General features: G+C 32.4%; 1 long non-coding RNA gene across 1 annotated transcript in view; it reads right to left on the reverse strand.

The window, feature by feature from the left end:
- The window catches only part of LOC134713927 (uncharacterized), a 54,582-nt gene that overhangs the window by 22,297 nt on the left and 15,580 nt on the right, over positions 1–16,705 (reverse strand). Inside the window, exon 2 of the long non-coding RNA XR_010106429.1 lies at positions 12,591–12,675. This is a non-coding gene — a long non-coding RNA (uncharacterized LOC134713927). The remainder of the gene's footprint in view (positions 1–12,590; positions 12,676–16,705) is intronic.

Consider the following 16,705-nt stretch of genomic DNA (forward strand, 5'->3'; position numbering starts at 1 on the left):
GGAGGAAGAGGCCAAAAGGGTAAAATGTTAACTCTTTTTTTTTTTTTTTATTGATTTCATCAAAAATTGAATTATTTGGGTTCTTTGATATGTCTATTCTAATCGTGTATTTGGATTCTTAATTTTTGGTCCTGTTTTCAAATTGGTCTACATTAAGATCCAAAGGGTCCAAAATTAAACTTAGTTGATTTTAACAAAAAAATAATTCTTGGGGTTGTTTGATATGCTGAATCTGAAAATGTATGAATTTTTATTATGGGCCCAGTTTTCAAGTTGGTCCAAATAGGGGTTCAAATTAAACTTTTGTTTGATTTCAACCAAAATTGAATATAAGGGGTTCGTTCTTTGACATGCTCAATCTAACCATGTATTTAGATTTTTGATATTTGGTCCCCATTATCAAATTGGTCCACATTATGGTCTAAAGGGTCCAAAATTGGAACTTTATTTGATTTCATCAAAAATTGAGTTCTTGTGGTTCTTTGATACGCTGAATCTAACCATGTATTTAAATTTTGGAAAATGGACCATAAAAAGTGAATGTCCAATTTAAAACTTTTCAGCTTTTAGACCCCATTCATTCTGTGTCAGAAACCTATGCAGTGTCAACTTTTTAATCACAATCCAAATTCAGAGCTGTATGAAACTCGAATGTTGTGTCCATATTTGCTCCCCATTTTCAGGGTTCCACTTCTGCGGTCGTGTCAAGCTGTGCCCTGCCAAACATTTTATTATGTTATAGTTTTGAACAAGTTCCAAAAAGAAACTTGGGTGCTTTATATGTTAAATTGTTGTTTGACTCAAACTGCACAGACATCTGAGTTTGATAATTTTGTAAAACATGTATAACAGTTAGGGAAACTGATGAGTTGTTGAAAATAAAATATTTAGATCTAATGTTATCATAATACTATGAACTTTTGTTTTGCAATTTATGGAGAACATAACTGTCAGGTTTATTTTCATTAAAATGTTTTATTAAAGTATGTGTTATGTTTATATATAGGTCCAAGTGCAAAAACCCACATTCTTACATGTATGTTTTTGGAAATTTATAATAAATTTTGAAGATTTTCATAAACACTTTTTAGCTCACCTAAGTAAAAGTCCAATTGCCATCAAGTTATGACCATCATTTGTCATAAAGTTTTCACATTTTCATTCTCTGAAACCTCTTGACAGATTTTAAGTAAAAATCGCATGAATGGTCAGTGCAAGGTCCTTAACAAATGACCCTACTTTGTTCTAGTCCAATGAAAAACATGTCCGCTAGAGCAAATCTTAGATTCTGTTTGGCCAATTTTCAAAGATTGTCTCTGAAACTACTAGACAAAATGGTTTGAAACTTTACATAAATCCTTATTTTGTTCTGGTCTGACGAAAAATGGCCACAGCCAGGGTTCAAAGTTTACATAGAAACCCTACGGGAAATCATATTTTTCCAATTTCTCAAGTACAAAGTAGCTGATATATGAACAAATTAAACCATACATATATTTGAATATTATAAAGCTCTTAAGATAGACCAAAAAAGGATTGCCAAAAGGGCTACACATGCAGGGTCATTGTGAGCCTCCGATTTTCAAAAATCTTGAAACTTAAAGAGTCATGATCTATGACATGTCCTGAACAAATGGTCTTCGTTTTTCTCTGGTACGGAAGTACTGTAAAGGTGAAAATGTACAACTGGCAAGTGTCATCTGTCCTTTTTTTTTTTTTTTTTTTTTTGGTGTTTTTACGCCTTTTTTAAGCACCCCTTTTGGACTATTTCGTGGCGGTCAGTTTTTATTGGTGGAGGAAGCCGGAGTGCCTGGAGAAAACCACCGACCTTCGATAGGAAAACTGACAATCTGATCTTGACCTTATTTTCATGGTTCAGTTGTTATTTTTTTGTTGTCTTTTTTCTTTTACTATATGGAATGATTGTAAGGTGTCATCTGACTTTTACCTCATTTTCATGGCTCAGAGATAAAAAAAATTATTATTTTTTAGTTTTAGTCTTTTTGTAATATTTAATTGTATATGCAATAGGTCAACTATATTTGATGCATAGAAATATTTTATGATCTATGTGTCGGTCTCACAGGTTTTATTTGACCTTTACCTCATTTTCACTGTTCATTGCAAGGTGTTTTGGTGTAAAACTATAAGCAATAGGTCAAATATGTCTGTTGTATGGAAGTATAGTAGGCTGTAATTGTCTGCCAAGTATCGTTCATGTGACCTTGACCTCATTTTCATCGTTCATTGTTTAGTTTCCATAGTTCAGTCTGTTTCTTTGAAGCTATTTATAAGCAATAGGTCAACTTACTATATTTAGTGTATAGAATGATTGTAACATGTACACGACATAACAAGAGGCTCTCAAGAGCCTGAATCGCTCACCTTAAATTATTTGCTTAAATCTTTCATCAATGATTATTTTGGCTTTTCAATTTATATAAATATTCTTGAATCTGGTCATATCTTCTTCAAAAGCAAAAAAATGCATTTTACCCCTATGTTCTATTTTAGCCATACAGGCTTTCTTGACGTACAAGGAAATAAAATATAAAATTTATACTTGATACTCTGAAACTCATTCAGCCTAAGTTTGGTGAAATTGATTCAGCAGTTTCAAAGGAGAAGATTTTTTAAAGTAAGCTAACAAGTAAAACAAATTAAGTAAAATGTCTTTAAAGGGCAATAAGTCCTTTAAAGGTCAATTGACAATTTTGGTCATATTGACTTATTTGTAGATCTTACTTTGCTTAACAGTTTTGCTGTTTACAGTTTCTCTTTATCTATAATAATATTCAAGATAATGAGCAAAAACTGCAAAATTTCCTTAAAATTACCTATTAAGTGGCATCAACCCAACAATAGGTTGTTTGATTCCTCTGAACATTTCAGGGCTGATAGATCTTGACCTAATGAACAAATTCACCCAATGTCAGATTTGCTCTTTATGCTTTAGTTTTTGAGATATAAGCCAAAAACTGCATTTTACCCTATGTTCTATTTTTAGCCATGACGGCCATCTTTTTTGAGGAAACAGAAAATAAAACACAAACTTTATTCTAGACACCCTAATGATCATTTACCTTAAGTTTGGTTGAAATTGGTTCAGTAGTTTCAGAGGAGAAGATTTTTTAAAGTTAGCAAATATGATGAACAAATTGTGTAAAATTTTCTTTAAAGGACAATAACTCCTTAAGGGGTCAATTGACAATTTTGGTCAAATTGACTTATTTGTAGATCTTACTTTGCTGAACATTTTTACTGTTTACAGTTTCTCTTTATCTATAATAATATTCAAGATAATGACCAAAAACTGCAAAATTTCCTTAAAATTACCAATTAAGTGGCAGCAACCCAACAATGGGTTTTTTGATTCCTCTGAAAATTTCAGGGCTGATAAATCTTGACCTGATGAACAATTTTACCCCATGTCAGATTTGCTCTAAATGCTTTAGTTTTTGAGATATAAGCCAAAAACTGCATTTTACCCCTATGTTCTATTTTTAGCCATAGCGGCCATGTTTTTTGAAGAAATGGAAAATAAAACACAAATTTTATTCTAGATACCCTAAGGATCGGTTGGAATTGGTTCAGTAGTTTCAGAGAAGAAGATCTTTGAAATAGTTTACGACGACGACGGACAACGGACAACGGACGACGACGGACAACGACGACGGACGCCAAGTAATGGCAAAAGATCACATTTCCTTTCAGGAAAGGTGAGCTAAAAATGAGAATGGAAATGGGGAATGTGTCAAAGAGACAACAACCCGACCATAGAAAAAACAACAGCAGGTCACCAACAGGTCTTCAATGTAGAGAGAAATTCCCACAGCCGGAGACATCCTTCAGCTGTATTTCTTGATTGGTTTATATGACCTCATTTTCTTGGATCATGTGTGATAGTTATAGTTAAGCTTTATATTTAGGACTTTCAACATATTATCAGTGAAAAGTAAAGCAGGTGAGACGTTTCAGTGTGTACTCTCTTGTTGTACATTTTATGTTTTGTATTTATCTTTTTATTTCACATTTTGTAAAGGTTTGTTGTCTCATACAATGTATTCAAATGTACATGTATGTTATACATTTAAAGTAATTTTGACTTCACAAATATAATTTAACATGAATAACATCATCTTAACATGGGCAAGTACAGGGTCAGTGTACAATAATCTACATGTACCAGTGAAAATAAAAAAAAACAGAGTTTTATTTTTATCTAATTCTACACATCATCATGTCGTACAATCTCTCTTGCAGCAAGATAAACATCAACTCCATGTTCATTACTTGGAATAAGAGGGTCAACCTGACTCAACAAGTTATCCACATCTACAATTACATGATCTGGTTGCATATTCAGCATGTCCAATGAGCCAATATCTTCACCATGTGTTTGAACATCATTAACTTGAGGGTCTATTCCATACTGCTCAATTCCATCAATTAAAATATTTTCACTATTCAGTTCAGCTGAATGAATGTTTTTTTGAATCATGCTGTTCACCCAGATCTTTTGTGGTGACCAACAACGTTCTGTTCTTAACCCATGACTATTATATGCCACTACGAATTGAGAGAGTGCTTCGTTGATACGAGGTATAAACACATAATGTAAACACAGCAGATCCTTTTGATTATCAACATCTAGCAGATCATTTCCTTCTAGATAGTAAAACAATGAATAGAATGTTTGAATTACAGCATAATAAACATCTCTCCAAAGCCTTTCAATTCTGCTATTGTGCACAGATTTTCCTGCTATAAAACTACCACGATCAGAGCCTCGCCTTTCTTCCATATATCTAGCAACTAAAACATTTTCACTTCCTTGATCACCTCTGACTCGAGATGGTAATGAGTACGATTCAACTGCTTTCAAAAACGAGTTCAAAACAGTGACCGCCAAGTTGTTGTTCGAGCATTTTAAGAACACTATTAATCGCGAAAAACCATCAATACCTCCATGTGTTACTAATTTCCAGCGGATCAGCGCATGGTGTCCATCAATATGCCATAGGTCATTAGGCCCTGCAACTGAGTATTTCCTGCGAACTGCAGTTAAGCCCCATCGTATCAAGGTGCTTCCTGGATCAATATCACGCAGAGTTCTCCTTACACGTGACTGTTGCACACTTATACCTTTTGCTTTTAAGTGGCCAATCATCATACTCACACCAGTATGTGGTTGACTGTTAACGATTTCTCGCATCACTGACATCAATTCTGAATCATTTATCATAGTATGTCTAACCAGATTCTTCTCCTCATATTTAAGTCGTCTCCATAGTGTTGTTCTGTGCACTAAGAACATTCTGGCTATTTCACCTATCTTAAAACCAATTTTAAACAAATATTCCACTTGGTCGGTGCATATAAAAGCAGGAGGCCTTCCCAGCCTATCAGTCGCTGAAATACATCCTGCTCCATCAACAATGCTCAAGAAACTAGATGGCATAGAAAAATCTATCGTGCTCCAATGTTCTCTCAGGGGCTGAAGACAAGATAATAGGGTTTGAATTTTCTCAATTAAGCTCTGATCAGCTCTATATTTATAACTAAATTAAATTCTAAACAATTTAAGCCATCCACTGCACTTTTCAATCTGTTGCGAAAGTATTCTATATGTCACAATTTGGAGGGTTATCTGGGATATTTTCACAATATGATAACGTTTCGTCCAAGTCTTGGAAAAAAATTTCAAAAATAGACTCTTCTTGCTCTTCATCATGTTCATGATCTGGGTATGTTGCCATCTTCTGCAAAAAAAAGAAGAATGTCATTAAGCCATCAAACCTATCACATGAGCCAATATTTCACAGCTAATATCCATGGTGTTGCATTTGTAGCTACAGCATGTATAGTATTCTGCAATTTATCAGATTTCTATGTATAAATCAGTGATATTTTACACTCTGAACAGTCAAGGGTATAACTTAAATATTTTCATTTCAGAGAAATAAACATGCATGTGTGAATCTGGATCTAAGCTAGGATTTTGAGGGCTTTAGTCACTTTTGAGCGCTATATGAAAACCCACCAATGTGTAATAGCAAGGGACCAAGGATGTAATTTTTGTAACTTACTAAGCTTCATCTTTGATTTTGTCAGATTTTAAAAACTTTAGGCAGGATTGGCAGTCAGTATTGTATTTAATTTTTGACTGTATTAACCTTTAGGTAGCAGTCTTGTATTACAACTCCAGTTTCGGGTGCATGTCAAAACATGGAGGGGAACAAAATAGTGCATTTTTTTCTGAATTTTTTTCTGAACTCAATTTTTTCTGTTTGATTATACATGTAGGTTTATGCTGAATTGAAACATATATATAGACTTGCATCTTTTGGGGATATCAATCCATGAAAGTGGAAGGATATCATGTTTACTGGAAGTGGTGCGGCCTAGTAAAAATAGCAAACAGAAAGTAGGAAAAAAATGTTTTGACTTCAGGATTGCGTCACTTTTTATACTTCGTGGCAAGAACCCCCTTTTTTTCGATTAAATCACAATTTCACATTAGTACATACATGATATGAACATGATTTTTTTTTTATATATAGCAAAATTAGGCTAGCATTTTTTATTTTTTTATTTTTTTGTTTTCAAAGATCAGCTGTTTTGCATGTTAGCCTATGGAGCAGTCAATTTCAAGACTGCAACCTTTATTATGAAAGATTCTGACATGGGATGTGGAAACTTAGTTAATTTCTCACACAGTGTGATTACACATGCTTTCGCGAGTTGTCTCCTCTCTTTTTATTCCTAATAGTTTAGTAACACATGTTTGTTATTTGTTGACCAAATATTTAATATTTTACTTTTTATATTAATTAGGCACTTGAGAATTTTTGAAACTTTGCGCAGAAACTGAATACATGGACTGAATAACTCATTTTCTAATTAAAGTAAATCATTTTTGATGAACCATACTAAATCAATAGGAAAAGGCTTTAGTTAGCTTTAAAAGGCATATAATTTAGATACATGTTCTTACAGATTATCATTGATCATCTCAACAAGATTGATTTTCTCGCCTGAGATGATATGGCTAAAATGAGAAAAGCAATCCAGTTGAGATGACCAATTGCAATGATAATTTGTTGATCGCTATTTGTAACTATGACGACATTGTCAGTTTCATTAGGATCCATGTGCCTCATTTAATTTAGTTTCTTGCCATCATTGTTCATATCACTTGTCTTGACTCCTGCTGAGAAAGGAAATCACCAGTCAGCAAGATCAAAGGAAAATTTCCTAAAATAGCGATAATGCTTTTTACATGGGACACTTTGGAATTACTTGCATGACTTGGAAGCTTGCATAGTACTTCATTTCATGCTCTGGTGATTATAAATCATAAAATGTATTCATTGATGCGCACAGTTTGTTTGTTTTTGATTTGTTATGTGTTTATCTTATATATATTATGCATTTTTCTAAGTTCATGGTAATAACTTAAAGAAAAATGCTTATTTTGGCCCCCTTTGAGTCTGAATTCCAAAACCGTTGGGACCATCATCCAAAATTAATCCCAACCTTGTGGTATTGAACCTTCTAAAAAAAAATCATATCTAGATCCACACTTAAACTAAAGTTATCATGGTTATTGTCTAGAAACGTAATGTGTCTAAGGACAACGACGCAGACAACATGGACAACAATTACTTCATCATACCATTATTATGATCCTAAATATATTTTTGTGGTCGCATAATAAAACAAGATTGTGTCTGATGACATGGATCCTCCACTGGCAAAATGGATTGATTGTCATGCTTAAATAGGTGGTGAACAAGTGCAAATTGGAAAAGACATAACTCAGAAACAGTCAAAGTGACACCACCTGAATTTGAACTTAATCTTAGTTTTATGTTACTTAGCATTATTCTAGTCAGTGCTAACAAGTTGGAAACAACAAATTTCCATTCATATAATTAAAGGGCAATTTCTCCTTGAAATAAAAGTGAATCTGGCCGAAATTCGAAATTGTCCTATGACACCGTGTATCATCAGTACACTGGAAATAGGTACTAACCAAGCGGGCATGATCAATTTTGACCTTACAAGGTAACGGAAATCTTTGTTTTGCTTTTTCATTATTCAATGTACATTTCTCAACATTTGAAATTCCTGCTCCCAAATAATTTTTGCATCGATTTTTTCCTATTCATAAAAAAACTTTGATATTCAAATAAGAACAAATAACATGCGCAAATAGTTGTGAAAGTCAACACCCACTTTCAATTTCGATACAGTTGTTGAGACATTTACATGTTTTATCTGAAAGAAACCTATTACAGGGTAACAGTAATGGTTACCAATCATAAAGCTACCTGTGATTACTCATTCTTTGAAACTGTTTGGGTAATAAACGAGTATGAAAATAAAGTTTTTGTGTACGGTGTACAACAACTTAACTATGCACCGTACATAAGGATGTATGTGGTCAGCCAAACACCATACACAAGGCTTCTTTAGGGATAAAATATCGAAAAGATTTCAGTGCCAATTATTGAAACAGCTATACTTATTATACACACACATTGACATTCTATCGGATGAGACGAGGGCCAACTTCTTTTACAAGTATTTGCATATGCTTTTAGTAATCCCTCTTGTTTTGGGAAAATAATGAGACATCTCTAATTAGTCAAGCTACGATCAAATCATTTCTTAAAACAGCAATTATGTTTAGATTGAAGTAGTCACATTGATATTATATGTGAACAAAAGAAAGATTTGTCGTTACCGTGTAAGATCAAAATCGCTCACGCCTGCTTGGATAGTACCTATATTCGCTGTAAGATGATACAAGGTGTATGAGAGGCTATGAATATATATAGCTTGCATTATGTGTATAAATATGAACAAAATATGCTGACAAATAAAAGTTCTAGAGAGCTAACAATTCCTGAAGAAAAATATGTTTTGAAATATGCAAAGACATATAGTAATTATTAACTACAGTGGGACGTTGAAAAAAAATCTAATTCGGGGATTCAGAGATGGGAACTAGAACACATTCCAATTTTTCCATAAACGGCCATTGTGGTGCATATTTCGGCACTTTTTTACATTGGTTATTAGATGTACCCCAACTGTTTCCAACAAGTGTTTCCATCTGATGAACCTGCTGTCAACTTCCAGTTCTGGTTTACGGATTTTTTATAAACAAAGCGAGTACTTTGTGGCAAATAAACCAAGATTTTATAGAAAATCCACAGCCTTCAATACAGAGATTTTTGTTATAAAATTTCAAACATAGATTACTCACTTGCTTTTCGAAAATTTGCTTGTGTTTATTAATTGTTTACAAAAAAATATAAGCAACCTGTAAATTCCCAAACATCTGGAGTGGTGCTGAGCCAGTCAAGTGCACCCTAAAAGGTGTACTTAATTTGAGCTCATTTTTTATTTGTTTTAACCATTATTATAACTACAGTAATAAACTTGTTTTGAGGAAATTTCGAGCAATACTCCGATATCTATCAGTTATTAAATTGCCTTATTTGAGGGAACAAGATTAAAAAGAAAAGGCTGTGGATCCATGTTCTAGTCTAAATAATTATGACGTCTGGCAAGGCTATTTTGGTCGCAGGAAGGCGTCCAAGAAAAAAAATCAAAATAGCCTTGCCAGACGTCATAATTATTTGGACTATGGATTTTCTATAAACTTTCCATATGTTTAGTATTGAATCAACACAAGGGTACATAATCCTAACAGTAACACTAACAGTATCAGCCTGCAATGCCGTACTCGCATGAACGCAAGATTTAGTTAGTGGGGCGACGCGTTTTTTTAATTCTTGGTCATGCATTCGTGTTGAGAAAGAAAGGGGGAATGCAAACAGTTATACAAAACGTTACCTTCTCATATATAGATATCAACAGCTAATCAAACCAGGGGAGTTCATAGAGAACGTGCCAACTTCAACATGTGAGTCAAGCAGGGGCTGCCCGACTATATCGACCAATCACAAACGTTGTTGCAAATTTGACCTTGTGACGTCAAACAATTTCCCATAATGCAATTATTGCATATAAATAAAAATTATTGCATATAAATAAAAAAACGACAATTATACCAATTGAATGAAAAATATTGCATTACAATGACAAGTTATACAAATTGAATAAAAAATATTGCATTTGAATGACAAATTATACCATTTGAATGAAAAATTATACCATTAAAATAAAAAATATTGCATATAAATGAAAAATTATACCATTTAAATGAAAAAATATACCATACAAATGAAAAAATATTGCATATAAATGAAAAAATATTGCATATAAATGAAAAAATATACCATACAAATGAAAAAATATTGCATATAAATGAAAAAATATTGCATATAAATGAAAAAATATACCAATTAAATGAAAAATATTGCATTTGAATGAAAAATATCAAATTTTTGCAACCAATACCATGCCATACAACATGTTCTAATCCCAATTAACTTTGAACGGTGAATAAAAATTACATCCATAAGATCAAGGACTTATATCTATAAATTTAGAACTTGTTTTGTCTTTAGTCAATTTTTTTTAACAAATTTCACATTTCCATTCTCTAGTCTATGTATTAGCTTCTTGCACACAATTTCTATGGTTAATTTTTAAACTTTGATTTAACATTTGCAATATAATCATGACGGTTGTTTATTTGTTATGTGCAGGGATGAACCCTAAATTGAATTGCCATTTCACAATGAGTGAAAAAAATGTCCCTGCGCATTGCTGTTTTAACAATTTCAGAAAACACTGCGAGTAAGGAACTTTTACAGATATACATGATATTAAAATGGCAAAACATGATGCACCAAAAACACCCTTTACCTTTATTTATTACTCAGCAAATCAAATCAAATCAAATCTGTTTATTTCCTAATCAAAGGGCCCTTATAGGCATATGAATTACAAACAAAATGGATAATAGACAAAACATAAATTAAAATACATATTTAGAAACAATATGAAATTAAACATTATAATATGTTTCATATAAAAACAAAACAATAGTACATATATATACGACATTGTCAGTTCAGCAAAAGAAAGATAACTCTTCACCAAATCTTATCATTAAAACCTGTATTAATTCACTTGACAGTATTATTTCTCACTTCTAAGTTTGAAGTTAAAAATTTGCATAATTTTTTAATAAAATTATCATCATCATTTGTCATAATCCATATAAATAGGTTGGCGAATTAAGTATTCTTAGTTTTGGATATTCCATAAATAAATCATCAAGTAAAATGGTTCTTAAAGTTACATATAGAGGACATTGCAATAAAAAATGGTGTTCATCCTCAGTCACATTCAAATTACAATATTGACAAAGTCTTTCACATCGTGGAATACTCTCTAATTTACCTGACATATTTACACTGCGTTCATGACGACCAGTTTCAACTCTTAATTTGTGATTACTTAACCTAAATTTAGTAAGAATTTGACAATTGCCATTATTTATAGAGGATAGATAGGTTTCTTTACCAAATGAAAATTTAAATTTGAAATAAGTACTCAATTTACCTTTATCCTGTAAATAAGAATCTCTGGTTACTTTCCAAGTCTCAAAAAAAACTGTTTCGGAGACATTGTTTAAGTGATTTTTTAAATTTATATTTACTTAGGGTAAAATTGACCAGGAGTTGTCTCCCATAGACCTAGAACTATAAAGATTATGTAATTTCTCCAGGTCATAGTGGCACCCATAATAACTATGTTTTGTCAATAACTTGGTTTATAATCAGGTTAATAAGTGTGAATGTGTATTCATGTTTGGTTTTTTAGTCTTAATGTACTTTAATCATTCTAATCATTTTCTGTACTTTATTTTGTAATTCATTTGATTGTATAGCACAAATTTTGGGCACCATGATTGGTTAATAAAATTATCTTATCTTATCTTAAGACTGTGTAATCAATTGATTTTTTCTTCAATAATTCATCACAACAAATCCTCATTTCTATAATTCTTCGCAGATTTATATTTTTGACTTGTTGAATTTTCAAAATCTCAGTTCGTCACTGAGCAAAATTCCATTATGATGTTAAATGTTATACTGTTTTCTAAAATCCTATTGTGAAGTATCAACAAAGTCGAACATGCCTGATGATGTCATATATAAAGAACACATCTTTTTGCAGATGTTACAAAAACTTCTTTCCTTATTGTCGAAAATCATTAGTGAAACAGGTTCTGACACAGAAAGTTTTTTAATACAATATCTCACAACTCTTTAAAGTTAAATTCTGAATTTTTTAAAAAGCTTGGCATATTAGTATTCTTCATGCATATTTCACTTAATTAATGTTATCATAATGTATGGAGACAAAGCCTAATTATCTGATTTAACTAATATATTATCAACACATCTACAGTCGTTAGACAAAAGTGAGTTCCCACTCAAAAAATGTCCTATCATTTCAACTGAAATCGATATTTAAAAAAAAATTATTACCAAGTAACTATATGAGCAATTTTTATAAAACAGATACCATAAGATGCAGAAATGTCTAAAGTTTCATTCTTTATTTGCACTTGTCTTTGCCAATAAGTTGTTACTTACGCTCTAAAGGATCCCCAATTTTAATCTGAGCATATGCTTTCTTCAGTCTCTCTACAACCTCATCCTGGACTTTCTCGTGGAGAATCTAGCAACAAATATGTAAACAAACTTAAAATGTAAAATAAAATTTGTAATCCTTGCAATAATGATGCATTTATATTAATGAGATTTATAACTTTGTTACTTTTTTGTTTTAAAAGATTAAATACAAAAAACTGACATTCTTTTTATAGAATTTGTGAAAAGTAATGTTTTACCAAACCCACCTTTTAAACTTCTAGCTGCAAAGTGTTGGTCAATTTCTCTATTGCAGCATTTGCAGTGAACAACTGATAAAATGGCATGTGGTAAATACAAAGATGTTGTATGACATTGCATGGTAAACTCTTGAACCGGTGCAAATTTTCATATCATTAGAATTTCAAAACGGCTATTGGTACTTTACGGAACGGAACGGAACGGAACGGAACGGAACAGAATTTCATTTAAGGTATCCAAAGGGGGCATTTATAAAAATTTCGAAAAATCTTTAAAACAAAACAAACTTTAAAATTTCTGTGTTTTACGGTTTTCCATATACAAATAACACAAATGTATACTTAATCTCATCGTCACAGGTGAAATGTGTAATAATGTATAACATCGGGAACTATTCTGTAGATGAATATGTCGGATTGTCCTGATAAATTATCATGAAATTAACGCATTTGCAAGTCATGCATTATGATATCTAGACTGACCTCACGTCGTCCTTTCCGACGATGATTAGAAACATTGGTTCTGATTTTAACTTTTTAAATTTATTATTCCGTTCCGTTCCGTTCCGCAAAGTACCAATTGCTCTGAGGAATTGGTATTTAACGGAATCGAACGGAAACAGACATCTTTAATGTAATTAAAGCAGTATGATAAAAAAAAATTGTCTGACACCTCTTTTTGCATGAGTGGTATGTGTTTTAGATAGCATTTTCGACTTGATCAATAATAAAATATTTAACACAAAGGCAGGTTACACAAAAAGTCTTTCTCCTACCATCGGTAATTATATTTTTTAAAAGAGGCCTTCCACCTCTCGTTCCGACGATGATTAGAAACAGTAATCAAGTTGAATCTGATTTAAACTTTTTAATTTATTATTCCGTTCCGTTCCGTTCCGTAAAGTACCAATTGCTCTGAGGAATTGGTATTTAACGGAATCGAACGGAACCAGACATTTATAATGTAATAAAAGCAGTATGATAAAAAAAAATGTGTCTGACACCCCTTTTTGCAGAAGAAATAAGTGTTTTAGATAGCATTCCCGACCAGATAAATAATTAAGAATTTAACACAAAGGCCGGATAGACAAAAAGTCTTACTTCTTCCATTGGTAATTATATTTTTTAAAAGAGGCCTCCCACCTTTCGTTCCGAAGAGGATTAGAAACAGTGATCAAGTTGAATCTGATTTAAAACTTTTTAATTTATTATTCCGTTCCGTTCCGTTCCGCAAAGTACCAATTGCTCTGAGGAATTGGTATTTAACGGAATCGAACGGAACCAGACATTTATAATGTAATAAAAGCAGTATGATAAAAAAAATGTGTCTGACACCCCTTTTTGCAGAAGAAATAAGTGTTTTAGATAGCATTCCCGACCAGATAAATAATTAAGAATTTAACACAAAGGCCGGATAGACAAAAAGTCTTACTTCTTCCATTGGTAATTATATTTTTTAAAAGAGGCCTTCCACCTCTCGTTCCGACGAGGATTAGAAACAGTGATCAAGTTGAATCTGATTTAAACTTTTTAATTTATTATTCCGTTCCGTTCCGTTCCGTAAAGTACCAATTGCTCTGAGGAATTGGTATTTAACGGAATCGAACGGAACCAGACATTTATAATGTAATAAAAGCAGTATGATAAAAAAAATGTGTCTGAAACCCCTTTTTGCAGAAGAAATAAGTGTTTTAGATAGCATTCCCGACCAGATAAATAATTAAGAATTTAACACAAAGGCCGGATAGACAAAAAGTCTTACTTCTTCCATTGGTAATTATATTTTTTAAAAGAGGCCTCCCACCTCTCGTTCCGAAGAGGATTAGAAACAGTGATCAAGTTGAATCTGATTTAAAACTTTTTAATTTATTATTCCGTTCCGTTCCGTTCCGTTCCGCAAAGTACCAATTGCTCTGAGGAATTGGTATTTAACGGAATCGAACGGAACCAGACATTTATAATGTAATAAAAGCAGTATGATAAAAAAAATGTGTCTGACACCCCTTTTTGCAGAAGAAATAAGTGTTTTAGATAGAATTCCCGACCAGATAAATAATTAAGAATTTAACACAAAGGCCGGATAGACAAAAAGTCTTACTTCTTCCATTGGTAATTATATTTTTTAAAAGAGGCCTTCCACCTCTCGTTCCGACGAGGATTAGAAACAGTGATCAAGTTGAATCTGATTTAAACTTTTTAATTTATTATTCCGTTCCGTTCCGTTCCGTAAAGTACCAATTGCTCTGAGGAATTGGTATTTAACGGAATCGAACGGAACCAGACATTTATAATGTAATAAAAGCAGTATGATAAAAAAAAATGTGTCTGACACCCCTTTTTGCAGAAGAAATAAGTGTTTTAGATAGCATTCCCGACCAGATAAATAATTAAGAATTTAACACAAAGGCTGGATAGACAAAAAGTCTTACTTCTTCCATTGGTAATTATATTTTTTAAAAGAGGCCTTCCACCTCTCGTTCCGACGAGGATTAGAAACAGTGATCAAGTTGAATCTGATTTAAACTTTTTAATTTATTATTCCGTTCCGTTCCGTTCCGTAAAGTACCAATTGCTCTGAGGAATTGGTATTTAACGGAATCGAACGGAACCAGACATTTTATTTATAATGTAATAAAAGGAGTATGATAAAAAAAAATGTGTCTGACACCCCTTTTTGCAGAAGAAATAAGTGTTTTAGATAGCATTCCCGACCAGATAAATAATTAAGAATTTAACACAAAGGCTGGATAGACAAAAAGTCTTACTTCTTCCATTGGTAATTATATTTTTTAAAAGAGGCCTTCTACCTCTCGTTCCGACGAGGATTAGAAACAGTGATCAAGTTGAATCTGATTTAAACTTTTTAATTTATTATTCCGTTCCGTTCCGTTCCGCAAAGTACCAATTGCTCTGAGGAATTGGTATTTAACGGAATCGAACGGAAACAGACATCTACAAATGTAATAAAATCAGTATGATAAAAAAAGGCTGACACTTCTTTTTTTGAATGAGTGGTAATTGTTTTAGATAGCATTCTCGACCTGATCATTAATAAATAATTTAAAACAAATGCAGGTTACCCAAAATCCATCCATTCCTTATTATATTTTAAAATTTTCGGGAAAAAAATGATGAAATGGGCAAAAAAAAAGTTGTCGGTAATTATTAAAGTTCGGAATGAGTTGCTACATTTGTATGTCTAAAGTAATGTTGATCCTCTTGGAATTCATTTGAATGTAAGTTTTAAATTGTGCTAATGAATATCATGCATGTGTATTTAAGTTAAAAAAAAATGAAAAAAAATGTCTTGAATAAAAACAAAGCTCTCGTCAATTATACCCGGCGTCATTACAGTGGTTACAAATGAAAATATCAAAATCAACCTTTTATTAAATTAGAAGTCCTCAACTTTGACAATATACAGTGCGAATGACATAAGCTTTTGATGTAGAAATACAAGTGTACTTAAACTATGACAGTGTCAATTTTTTAATTACTGTAACGGTTATTGGGTTCGGGATTGTGTACTTGTTTTTATGTTGTTCGTTCTATAAATAAAGTTTGAGTACTGCAGACGTCTTTTTGTCACAGCCAAGCTTTTTGTAGATCTCTGCTATTTGTGGTGCCAAATAGGACCCACGTTGCTTGAGAAATGTTTCAGGCCTCACACTGGTGTCAAAAGTGTCGACTATTGTGAATTTATTCGACTGAGAAGTTTGGAAATTCATCGGAAAGTTGCCAGTTTGGGAAACCACGTGAGTCGACGATTGGGCGATCCAGAAGCGGATCCCCGTCAATCACAACCCAAACATAATTATTCCGGTGAGATCGTATAATTTTTATACTTTAAATACTGAA

The sequence above is a fragment of the Mytilus trossulus genome, chromosome 4 (assembly GCF_036588685.1).
Source record: "Mytilus trossulus isolate FHL-02 chromosome 4, PNRI_Mtr1.1.1.hap1, whole genome shotgun sequence".
In the NCBI taxonomy this organism is placed as follows: domain Eukaryota; kingdom Metazoa; phylum Mollusca; class Bivalvia; order Mytilida; family Mytilidae; genus Mytilus; species Mytilus trossulus.